This window comes from Taudactylus pleione, unplaced genomic scaffold (genome assembly GCF_031769625.1).
Source record: "Taudactylus pleione unplaced genomic scaffold, aTauple2 ptg000085l, whole genome shotgun sequence".
Lineage (NCBI taxonomy): Eukaryota > Metazoa > Chordata > Amphibia > Anura > Myobatrachidae > Taudactylus > Taudactylus pleione.
The window spans coordinates 5,416,736-5,429,112 of NW_028284487.1; the positions used below are offsets into that span (position 1 = coordinate 5,416,736).

The 12,377-nt window shown below is 40.6% G+C and overlaps 7 non-coding genes across 7 annotated transcripts; all 7 read left to right on the forward strand.

Annotated features, from left to right (window-relative positions):
• The first annotated feature begins 20 nt into the window (after positions 1-20).
• Positions 21-102, forward strand: TRNAS-CGA (transfer RNA serine (anticodon CGA)). Its single transcript has one exon. It is a non-coding gene; the product is annotated as a tRNA-Ser (tRNA).
• Positions 103-1,045: 943 nt separating this feature from the next.
• Positions 1,046-1,127, forward strand: TRNAS-UGA (transfer RNA serine (anticodon UGA)). The gene has a single exon. It is a non-coding gene; the product is annotated as a tRNA-Ser (tRNA).
• Positions 1,128-1,334: 207 nt separating this feature from the next.
• TRNAS-CGA (transfer RNA serine (anticodon CGA)) lies at positions 1,335-1,416 on the forward strand. Its single transcript has one exon. It is a non-coding gene; the product is annotated as a tRNA-Ser (tRNA).
• Positions 1,417-2,359: 943 nt separating this feature from the next.
• On the forward strand, positions 2,360-2,441 carry TRNAL-UAA (transfer RNA leucine (anticodon UAA)). The gene has a single exon. It is a non-coding gene; the product is annotated as a tRNA-Leu (tRNA).
• Positions 2,442-2,648: 207 nt separating this feature from the next.
• On the forward strand, positions 2,649-2,730 carry TRNAS-CGA (transfer RNA serine (anticodon CGA)). Its single transcript has one exon. It is a non-coding gene; the product is annotated as a tRNA-Ser (tRNA).
• Positions 2,731-5,702: 2,972 nt separating this feature from the next.
• Positions 5,703-5,784, forward strand: TRNAS-UGA (transfer RNA serine (anticodon UGA)). The gene has a single exon. It is a non-coding gene; the product is annotated as a tRNA-Ser (tRNA).
• Positions 5,785-5,991: 207 nt separating this feature from the next.
• TRNAS-CGA (transfer RNA serine (anticodon CGA)) lies at positions 5,992-6,070 on the forward strand. The gene has a single exon. It is a non-coding gene; the product is annotated as a tRNA-Ser (tRNA).
• Positions 6,071-12,377: the final 6,307 nt, after the last annotated feature.

A 12,377-nucleotide genomic window follows, 5' to 3' on the forward strand; every position in this document is an offset into this window, starting at 1 on the left:
ATCACAAAATCAACGTGCAGGCAGTTGTGGCCGAGTGGTTAAGGCGATGGACTCGAAATCCATTGGGGTTTCCCTGCGCAGGTTCAATTCCTGCCAGCTACGTTTTGCTTTTCAAACTTATTTAAAAACACAATATGCATTTAAGATGTAGAAAAGCAAAATATGTTATGTTGAACAATGTAACTGTCTCATCCTAAATCACCTTCACCTGCATGCTATTTCACAATGGACTGCTTTTTGAAGCACGTGATCTCAGACAGTGAGGCTCTTCCTGCATTTTAGGAACATGTCATCAAACCATCTCCAATTTTTTTTTACTGTTTCATGATGTAATGGTTATTTATGTGTAGATCTGAGTTAAAATTTGTTTTGTTCATAACAACTAAACTTTTAATTAACAAATCAGCAGCACTAGGAAGAAATGTGCATATCAGATACTTTCAAATATCACAAAACTGTAGTGCTATCTGTGGAATTACAGTGAATGTATTGCAATTATTTCCATCAGCCACTTTGTAAGATACATAACAAAGTTTATTTGTTCATTCCAGAACATATTATCATCTTCATCATAATCAACAATTGCCACCAAGCTTAGGAAATCTTTCCCATCTTTAAGTTAATCTTAAATATATCTCTATAACACTGACATGAGCTGTTTCTTTTTAAAACATAAACAGTAATTGAAAAATTAAAATCAATATTTTTTGGAAACCATCATACTCACCATTGTATCCTAATCCTGATTTAATCCTAGTTTGCAGCCTTGATGTTATGAACTAATTATTTCACATATACATTTGCAGAATCCTATGATGTGCCTTTCACAATATCCATACTGCCACTAAAGAATGCAAAATTTGATCTTGAGAGATCTGCAGAGATGTAATGAATGATGAGAGAAAATGCATGTTAATAAACAAATTTATGATTGTGCAGTGGCAGGTGTGCTAATTCTACATTAAATAAGTATGGGACCAATGAAATAAACAGAACGATAATAAATTATTTTGTACTCCAGGTAATGTCGGGTAGTGGTATAGAAGTAGTTGTGGCCGAGTTGTTAAGGCGATGGACTTGAAATCCATTGGGGTTTCCCCGCACAGGTTCAAATACTGCCAGCTACGTCTTGCTTTTTGAGCATGTAAAAAACAAAGCTCATACTTCCTTGACTCCTTTATTTTCAAGGAAACTATGCTAGCTATTATATTTCCCATAGTTTGTCTATTAATATAGCAGCCACCAAATAGAAATTGCAACAGGTTTTAAATGACAATCATGAAATGGAAAGCAATTATTTTTCCACAGAAGCTCATCAAAAAATCAACATGCAGGTAGTTGTGGCCGAGTGGTTAAGGTGATGGAGTCGAAATCCATTGGGGTTTTCCCGCGCAGGTTCAAATCTTGCCAGCTACGTTTTGCTTTTCAAACTTATTTAAAAACACAATATGCATTTAAGATGTAGTAAAGCAAAATATGTTATGTTGAACAATGTAACAGTCTCATCCTAAATCACCTTCACCTGCATCCTATTTAACAATGGACTACTTTTTGAAGCATGTGATCTCAGACAGTGAGGCTCTTCCTGCATTTTAGGAACATGTCATCAAACCATCTCCAATTTTTTTTTACTGTTTCATGATGTAATGGTTATTTATGTGTAGATCTGAGTTAAAATTTGTTTTGTTCATAACAACTAAACTTTTAATTAACAAATCAGCAGCACTAGGAAGAAATGTGCATATCAGATACTTTCAAATATCACAAAACTGTAGTGCTATCTGTGGAATTACAGTGAATGTATTGCAATTATTTCCATCGGCCACTTTGTAAGATACATAACAAAGTTTATTTGTTCATTCCAGAACATATTATCATCTTCATCATAATCAACAATTGCCACCAAGCTTAGGAAATCTTTCCCATCTTAAAGTTAATCTTAAATATATCTCTATAACACTGACATGAGCTGTTTCTTTTTAAAACATAAACAGTAATTGAAAAATTAAAATCAATATTTTGTGGAAACCATCATACTCACCATTGTATCCTAATCCTGATTTAATCCTAGTTTGCAGCCTTGATGTTATGAACTAATTATTTCACATATACATTTGCAGAATCCTATGATGTGCCTTTCACAATATCCATACTGCCACTAAAGAATGCAAAATTTGATCTTGAGAGATCTGCAGAGATGTAATGAATGATGAGAGAAAATGCATGTTAATAAACAAATTTATGATTGTGCAGTGGCAGGTGTGCTAATTCTACATTAAATAAGCATGGGACCAATGAAATAAACAGAACGATAATAAATTATTTTGTACTGCAGGTGTTGTCAGGTAGTGGTATAGAAGTAGTTGTGGCTGAGTGGTTAAGGCGATGGACTTAAAATCCATTGGGGTTTCCCTGCGCAGGTTCATATCCTGCCAGCTACGTCTTGCTTTTCAAGCATGTAAAAAACAAAGATCATACTTCCTTGACTCATTTATTTTCTAGGAAACTATACTAGCTATTATATTTCCCATAGTTTGTCTATTAATATAGCAGCCACCAAATAGAAGTTGCAACAGGTTTTAAATGACAATCATGAAATGGAAAGCAATTATTTTTCCACAGAAGCTCATCAAAAAATCAACGTGCAGGTAGTTGTGGCCGAGTGGTTAAGGTGATGGAGTCGAAATCCATTGGGGTTTTCCCGCGCAGGTTCAAATCTTGCCAGCTACGTTTTGCTTTTCAAACTTATTTAAAAACACAATATGCATTTAAGATGTAGAAAAGCAAAATATGTTATGTTGAACAATGTAACTGTCTCATCCTAAATCACCTTCACCTGCATCCTATTTAACAATGGACTTCTTTTTGAAGCACGTGATCTCAGACAGTGAGGCTCTTCCTGCATTTTAGGAACATGTCATCAAACCATCTCCAATTTTTTTTTACTGTTTCATGATGTAATGGTTATTTATGTGTAGATCTGAGTTAAAATTTGTTTTGTTCATAACAACTAAACTTTTAATTAACAAATCAGCAGCACTAGGAAGAAATGTGCATATCAGATACTTTCAAATTTCACAAAACTGTAGTGCTATCTGTGGAATTACAGTGAATGTATTGCAATTATTTCCATCAGCCACTTTGTAAGATACATAACAAAGTTTATTTGTTCATTCCAGAACATATTATCATCTTCATCATAATCAACAATTGCCACCAAGCTTAGGAAATCTTTCCCATCTTAAAGTTAATCTTAAATATATCTCTATAACACTGACATGAGCTGTTTCTTTTTAAAACATAAACAGTAATTGAAAAATTAAAATCAATATTTTTTGGAAACCATCATACTCACCATTGTATCCTAATCCTGATTTAATCCTAGTTTGCAGCCTTGATGTTATGAACTAATTATTTCACATATACATTTGCAGAATCCTATGATGTGCCTTTCACAATATCCATACTGCCACTAAAGAATGCAAAATTTGATCTTGAGAGATCTGCAGAGATGTAATGAATGATGAGAGAAAATGCATGTTAATAAACAAATTTATGATTGTGCAGTGGCAGGTGTGCTAATTAGTCATAGAGAAAGTCATGGCCCTCATCCGGTCCTCCCCCCCTTCCACCTCCCCCCTTGATCCCATCCCCTCCCGCCTCCTCCGCTTCCTCTCTCTCTCTGCCTGCTCCCATCTTGCCCACCTCATTAACCTCTCGCTCTCATCAGGCACTGTTCCTTCTGCATTCAAACATGCCCTTGTCTCCCCCATTCTTAAAAACCTACCCTTGATCCTAACCTTCTTTCTATACTACCGACCCATCTCTCTCCTCCCCTTTGCCTCCAAACTCCTTGAGCGGATTGTCTACAACCGCTTTACCACTTTTCTTTCCTCCCACTCCCTCCTTGACCCTTTTCAGTCTGGCTTCCGTTCTCTCCACTCCACTGAAACTGCCCTCACAAAAGTCAGCAATGACCTCCTTGCTGCCAAATCCCAAGGCCACTACTCTCTTCTCATTCTCCTTGATCTCTCTGCTGCTTTTGACACTATGGACCACCCTCTCCTGCTGAATATCCTTCACTCCCTTGGTCTACGTGAAATTGCCCTCTCCTGGCTGTCGTTCTACCTCTCTGACCGATCTTTTTCAGTTTCCTCTCACGACTCCTCTTCCCCCCCACAGCCTCTTACAGTAGGTGTTCCCCAAGGTTCTGTTCTTGGTCCTCTTCTATTCTCCCTCTATACTTCCTCTCTAGGTGAACTCATCAGCTCTTTTGACCTCCATTATCATCTCTATGCTGATGATACTCAAATCTACCTTTCCTCCCCTGATCTCTCCCCCTCTCTTCTGACTCATATCTCCAACTGTCTCTCTGCTGTCTCTTCCTGGATGTCCCAGTGATTTCTTAAACTTAATATGTCTAAGACAGAGCCGATCATCTTCCCACCCTCCCACATAACCTCACTTCCCACTATTTCTTTATCAATTGATGGAATAACTATCTCATCTGGTCATAAGGTGCGCTGTCTTGGAGTTATCCAGGACTCATCCCTCTCCTTCAAACCACATATCCAGAACCTTTCACAGTCCTGTCATTTCCATCTCAAAAATATTTTTAAGATCAGACCCTATCTCACCCAGGATGCTACTAAAACCCTCATTCACTCACTGGTCATCTCCAGATTGGACTAATGTAACCTCCTCCTATCTGGCCTCCCCAAATTCCTTCTCTCTCCTCTCCAGTCTATCCTTAGTGCTGCTGCATGGCTTATCTTCCTCTCCAAGCGCTCTACATCTGCCTCCCCTCTCCTACAAGTTCTCCACTGGCTCCCCTTCCCTTTTAGAACCCAATTTAAGGTTCTCACGCTCGCTCACAAAGCCCTCACCCAATCTTCTCCCATATACATCTCTGATCTCATCTTCCTTCACGCTCCTCTCCGCCCTCTTCGCTGAACTAATGCACGCCACCTTTCATGCCAGCTGATTACTTCCTCCCACTCCCGCCTCCAAGATTTTTCCCGCACTGCTCCCCACCTCTGGAACTCTCTCCCACTCCCCATCAGACTCTCCACCTGTTTGCAATCCTTCAAACGGGCTCTCAAGACCCACTACTTCATCAAAGCCTTCCAGCTATCATTCTAACTCCTTGCTACATGCTCCTTTGTCCCCATCTACCCCATCTGTGTCAACCCAGTTTGTCTTCCCCCACCTTTTTAGAATGGAAGCTCTCACGAGCAGGGCCATCTACCCTCTTGTGCTTCTCCTTACTATAGTGTCATTTACTTCTTTCTCACCACTAGGGCACCTAACACTTGGTTGCTTATGCTCTTTTGCTTATCTGGGTGATATGGTCGCTAATGTAGCAATATATATTATCCATGTCCTGTATTGTATTGTTCTGTAAGTCACTTGTATACAATTTGTTTTTGTACTTTGTAAGGTGCTGCGGAACACTTGTGGCGCCATATAAATAAATGATAATAATAATAATAATACTGCCACAAAAGAATGCAAAATTTGATCTTGAGAGAGCTGCAGAGATGTAATTAATGATGAGAGAAAATGCATGTTAATAAACAAATTTATGATTGTGCAGTGGCAGGTGTGCTAATTCTACATTAAATAAGCATGGGACCAACGAAATAAACAGAATGATAACAAATTATTTTGTACTCCAGGTAATGTGGGGTAGTGGTATAGAAGTAGTTGTGGCTGAGTGGTTAAGGCAATGGACTTGAAATCCATTGGGTTTTCCCCGTGCAGGTTCAAGTCCTGCCAGCTATGTCTTGCTTTTCGAGCATGTAAAAAACAAAGATCATACTTCCTTGACTCCTTTATTTTCTAGGAAACTATACTAGCTATTATATTTCCCATAGTTTGTCTATTAATATAGCAGCCAACAAAGAAAAATTGCAACAGATTTTAAATGACAATCATGAAATGGAAAGCGTTTATTTTTCCACTGAAGTTCATCATAAAATAAATGTGCAGGTAGTTGTGGCCGAGTGGTTAAGGCAATGGACTCGAAATCCATTGATTCCCTGCACAGGTTCAAATCTTGCCAGCTACGTTTTGCTTTTCAAACTTATTGAAAAACACAATATGCATTTAAGATGTAGAAAAGCAAAATATGTTATGTTGACTAATGTAACTGTCTCATCCTAAATCACCTTCACCTGCATCCTATTTCACAATGGACTGCTTTTTGAAGCACGTGATCTCAGACAGTGAGGCTCTTCCTGCATTTTAGGAACATGTCATCAAACCATCTCCGCACAAAATAGAAAGCAATTATTATTGCACACCAGCTTGTCAAAAAACCCACATACAGGTAGCTGTGACCGAGTGGTTATGGCGATGGACTTAAAATCCATTGGAGTTTCCCAGCACAAGTTCAAATCCTTCCAACTATATCTTGTTTCTCAAGCATGTAGAAAACCAAAATCATACTTCCTTGACACCATCATTTTCCAGAAAATTATTCCAGCTATTATAGAGTAGTTCCATGTGTAGTTCATCCTGGCCTGATAATAACAAGCAAGAAAGCCACCTTGCCTGCCCTACATAAATTAGGTTACAAAGGACAGCATGAACATTGGGTAAAAATGGGGAAAGACATAAAGCAACTTGGGTTTGGAAGAATAGAGACAGTGGAGGAGTGACAGAGTAGGGAGAGGTGGTGCATCATGGGGGTATGACGAAATATGGAAAGCAGTCTGTGTATTTCAGGTAGCAGTAAATGGAACTACTGATTAATGAAGGTGAATTTGCAGGAAGGTTTAATTGAGGAGTAATAACATGCAGGAGGTGCAGTGCTTGTGGCATTTTGAGATTAGAGAGTGGGACAAAATCCAGTCCAAATCCAGTTACATCTCCTAATACTTTACATGCAGTAATGAAAATGGCAGGGAAAATAATGTGTTCAGGCCTTTGAAGCTATGATTTTAACTAGAAAATCCTTAATCCATAGCCCCCAACATATAGGATTTCAAAATAGTGACTGAAAAAGGCGCATGACTTTGTGAGGAAATTGGTTTGGCCTTGCAGCATGCCCTCATTTTATCACTCTGGGTGCATGCCCAGCTTTACCAGAGATGCTGGACTGCCCCCAGACTCAACCCCACACTGTGTAGATGCAGGGCATGTTATCTATTTACCCACTGCTCTACTTCCTGAAACTGTTCTTTCTCTTCAGTGGTAAGGGGTGATACATGCATAAAGTATTTCATTCTGCAATCACATTTGCATGTGTTTACTTTCTGGGCATGTAACGTGCAAAAACACACATAATATACCATGCTATGCTGTAGTACTCACTCTGCATCAATTCCACAATTATGTTTGTAATGCAAGCATGGGATTAAAAGCCAACACTGACACTTAGTGAAGATATTTGTAATGCTATTTTAGATATTTCTTGACCACCTACAGGTAACTTAGCTAAAACATGACCCAATATTGCTAAAAATATAAGACTCAATAGAAGGATTCTCAGTATTTAGAGTTACAGTGGGACTACCTAATAGAAGAAGTGGTGGGTAGTTATCATATGTTTGCAAATGTGTGTTACTAAGGCTTCTGCACTGCATTTAGAAATGGAAGGCAAATTTATTTGTTAATTTTAACCTGTTGAAAGCTGCGTGCTTCTAAATGTCTGTGACTTTCTTATCTATAACTTCTTTTCAAGCACCTACTGTTGCTTATAAATTCATTGAGCCATTTTTGGAGTCAGACTACAATGGCATGTCCTGACAGAAGGAAAGGTACCTCAGTCTGTCTGTCTGGTTGTGTCTATGTGTGACCCTACCTGCCTGTGTGTGTCTATGTGTAACCCTGCATGTGTGTGTATGTGTCTGTGTGATTATATCTGTCTGTGTGTATGTAGTGTGTATGTGTGACCAGTATGTATGTATCTATGTATTTCTGTATGTATGTATGTGTGACCCTGCCTGTATGTATTTATGAATGTTGTAATATAGTCGGGGTAGGGGGATCACTCTCCTGGGGTAGATGGACACCTCCTTACATACAGCAGCCAGGAAACAGCACACCAGTGCAGGGTTTTCATGCAAGCTGGTCGGAACCAGTTTTATTGTGCAATATAAACAACAAAATAAACAAAACATACAATAAATACTAGCCCGTCTGGGCACTAAGTAGACAGGTTATTCCCTCTCTACAAGTGGCAGGGCCTACTGCCTTACCACAAACACAGCACTTCCAATTAACACAGTGTCTCTAAACAAACATCAGTGTCTGTTCTCCCCCAGGGTATATGAGACACTGAACCAAAACCTAACACAGCTTATCTGAGCCACTTCCAGGTGCAACTACTAATCAGCCTGCTCTCAGACTGAAAGGCCCAACACCTGGAATGGCCTGTGGATGGAGCCCTCCCTTCTCTTCTCACATCCACACCCCTAGGACCCATTATCCGGCTTTTACCAAAAGCCGACACTTCTGGTCTGTTTGGCATAACAGACTTTTCCTGGGGTTTTTAAAACACATATGATAAGAATCTGGGACACACATATATGTCATCCCAGACTTTTCCAGTGTTTCTACCACATATCCCTCCCCTTTGTTTCAACCTGTGGGGCGGAACAACTGCAGCCCCCAAACAATGAACACGCGACAAAGCACCTGCATTGGCCAGATGGCTTCCTGGCCTGTGTTCGACTGTAAACTTAAAGTTCTGCAGTGCCAAGAACCACCTTGTTATTCTCCCATTGCTCACTTTGTTCTCTGACATCCATTTCAAAGGGGCATGGTCAGTGATCAGCCTGAACTTCCTTCCCATCAAGTAGTATATGAAAGTTTCTAATGCCCACTTTATGGCCAACACTTCTTTCTTGACCGTAGCATAGTTTCTCTCATGTACATTCAATTTCTTACTTAAGCAACAAATAGGGTGTTCTTTACTTTCTTTAATCTGGACAGGATCGCTCCTATGCCTACATCTGATGCATCAGTTTGCACAATAAACTCCCTGTCAAAATCAGGGGTCGTTGGGTACACAATGCAATCTTGAACCCCTGAAAAGCCTTCTCTGCTTCAGGACTCCATTTAGCCATGACTTCCTGTTTGCCTTTGGTAAGTTCAGTTAGTGGAACTGCAATGGTGGCAAAATTGGGTATAAATCTCCTATAATATCCAGTAATCCCTAAGAAGGCTCTCACCTGCTTCTTATTCAGGGATCGTGGCCAGTTTTGTATTGCCTCAATTTTATTAAGCTGTGGCTTTATCAAACCTCCATCAATGGTGTATCCAAGATACTTTACTTCTTCCATCCCTAGGCAACACCCTTTTGGGTTGGCTGTCAATCCTGCCCTATAGATGGAGTCGACACTGCTTGCACTCTGGGCAAGTGAGACTGCCAATCAGGACTATGAATGACCACACCATCTAAATAAGCAGCAGCATACTGTCTATGGGGCCTTAGAATTCTATTCATCATTCTTTGAAAGGTAGCCAGTGTCCCATGTAACCCAAAGGGCAACATCTTGTATTGGAACCCTTCTGGTGCAGAAAAGGCTGTCTTTTCTTTGGCATTCTCAGTTAACGACACTTGCCAATACCCTTTGGTTAAGTCTAGAGTGGTTAAATACCTGGATGTTCCTAGTTTTTCAATTAGTTCATCCACCCTAGGCATAGGGTAGGCATCGAACTTTGACACAATGTTCAACTTTCAGAAATCGTTGCAGAAATGCACATTCCCATCAAGCTTTGGAATAAGCACAATGGGACTTGACCTCTCACTATGCAATACTTCAATTACACCCAATTCCAACATTTTTTTAATTTCTTTAGATACTGATTCTCTTTGGGCTTCTGGTAACCTATAGGGCTTTAGGTTAATCTTAACTCCTGGGTCAGTGATTATGTCATGTTTAATGACTGTGGTTTTGCCCGGTTTATCAACAACCCTATTACTGCTAAGAAATTCCTTAACTTCCTGCTGTTGAACTGCCAACAGGGTTTTAGCTGCTGTCACTTTGGGAACCAAGGGCCCTGGGTTTTCTGGAGGGGCTTGGATGGCTGACAGAGCTGTTTTATCCTTCCAAGGTTTTATAAGATTTACATGGTATATTGGTTCTGGCTTTCTTTTCCCAGGCTGGTAAACTTTACAATTAACCTCCCCCACTTTTTCCCTGACTTTTACCAGAGTAGGGTCATTTAACTGCTCCATGGCAAAGACCTCTTTCCTGACTTCAAGATCAGGCAGATGACCAACTGGCTCAATAACATTTCCCATCTCAGTAGGAGGCACATCACTTGGTGTGCCACCATAATTCTCAGACACTGAAGTAACTCCCTCTATTACTGCATCAGTAATCTTCTCAAATGGGTCGGGGTTATTTACTTCTATAACAAATCGGCTTTCCCACAACTTCCAGAAGTGAGCAAAGTCTCTCCCCAATATGGCATCATACACCAAGCCATGCACCAAACCCACCGAGAATATCGCAGAACCACATTATGTTTCTATGTTCACCTCTGCAGTAACATAACAGCGAGTATCTCAATATATGCTGGTCACACCAACAGTTTTTCCATTACGCTTCAAGGGGTTCACCAGTTCAGCTTTCACAAGTGTAACCATGCTACCTGAATCTAACAGAACCTCTACTCGTTTGCCTTCTACAGTAATTATACATATTTGCTTATATCAGAGATCAGAGAAATGCACAGCCAGCCTGTCGGTCAGCAGTACAGGCTGGTTGTGCAAAGAAAGACATTCTGCGATTGACGTAAGCAGTATCACATTGCATAGCTTCAGAGGTAAGTGAACAATTAGCAGAAATATGGCCCAAATCACCACATCGGAAACATTGAATCCTACTATTATCAAGTCAATTACGGGGTAGGAACCTTCCTGGCCTGGCTGGCCTATCTCCAGGTTCCAAACCCTAAGTCTTAAGTACATTCCACCACTCAGCACCCTTCTCCCCTGGAACAGTCTTACCTGTGATCATGGGAGATTGCCGTTGCAGAATCGGGGCTTGGTGGGGCCCACTCAACAGTTCCTCAGCCGCCACATACCTCTCCACCAGTTCAACCAATTGGTCTGCTGTGTTAGGGTCTGCATAGCTCACCCACTTGTGCAGAGTTGCAGGTAGAGACAGCAGATATCGATCCATAACGACCCTTTCCACGATCTGTGGTCCCGTTAGAGTCTCTGACTGCAGCCATTTTGTGGTAAGATGGACAAGGTCATGCATTTGCGAGCGTGAAGGCTTTTCTGTTTGGAACTCCCAGCGGTGGACTCATTGGGGCGCGAACAAATACTGTGAATCCCAATCGAGTTAAGATTTTCTGTTTCAATTTAACATAGTCTTGTGCATCAGCCAGGCACAAGTCATAGTATGCTTTCTATGGTTCTCCAGACAGGAAGGGTGCCACAAGACTTGCCCACTGCTCTATAGGCCAATTCTCTCTTTATTATTATTATTATCATTTATTTATATGGCGCAACAAGTGTTCCGCAGCGCCTTACAGAGTACATAAACAAATAGATTGATTTACAGTGACTTACAGTACAATATAGTACAATACAATACATTACAGGACATGGATAATATACATTGCTACATTCGCGACCATAACACCCAGATAAGCAACAATGCAAAGCAACCAAGGCTTTGATGAAATAGTGGGTCTTGAGAGCCCATTTGAAGTATTGAAGAGAGGTGGAGAGTCTGATGGGAAGCAGGAGAAAGTTCCAAAGGTGGGGAGCAGCGCAGGCAAAATCTTGGAGGTGGGAGTGGAAGGAAGTAATCAATCGGCATGAGAGGTGGCGTGCATTTGTTGAACGAAGAGGGTGGACAGGAGAGTGAAGGGAGATGAGATCAGAGATGTAAATGGGAGTTCTTTCTGCAGTTTTTTCAAAGGCTGTAAAAAAGCTTCCACATCATCATTCTGGGTCATCTTTTGCAGAAAGTGACTGGCCCATATGGTGTGAGTGTGAGTTGGAAGAGCAGGGGAAGCATCTCCATACCGGACTACTAGCTGTTGTACCACCTCTCTTAAGGCCTGGCAAGTTTCCTCTATGGCAACTTGTTGTTGCCTCTGGGTGGTCTCCAAGGCCAATAATTGCACATTGGTGGATTCCTGCTGAGCTCTGGTGGATTCCTGCTGAGCTCTGGTATTTTCTTACAAGGCTTTGTTAGTTTCCTGCTGAGTTTTGTTAGCTTGGAGCAAGGCCTTAATAATGTCCTCCATGATGTCTTTAGGTGTAGGTTGGAAGTGGACTCTTGCTTCTCTAAGCATCTACCAACGCCACCTTTGTGGATTCCACAAAACACAAGTTGACATCCAAACAACAAATTGGTGACTGTCTCTTTAAAGTTTCAATGCAAAACTTTTTCCTCTTGCTG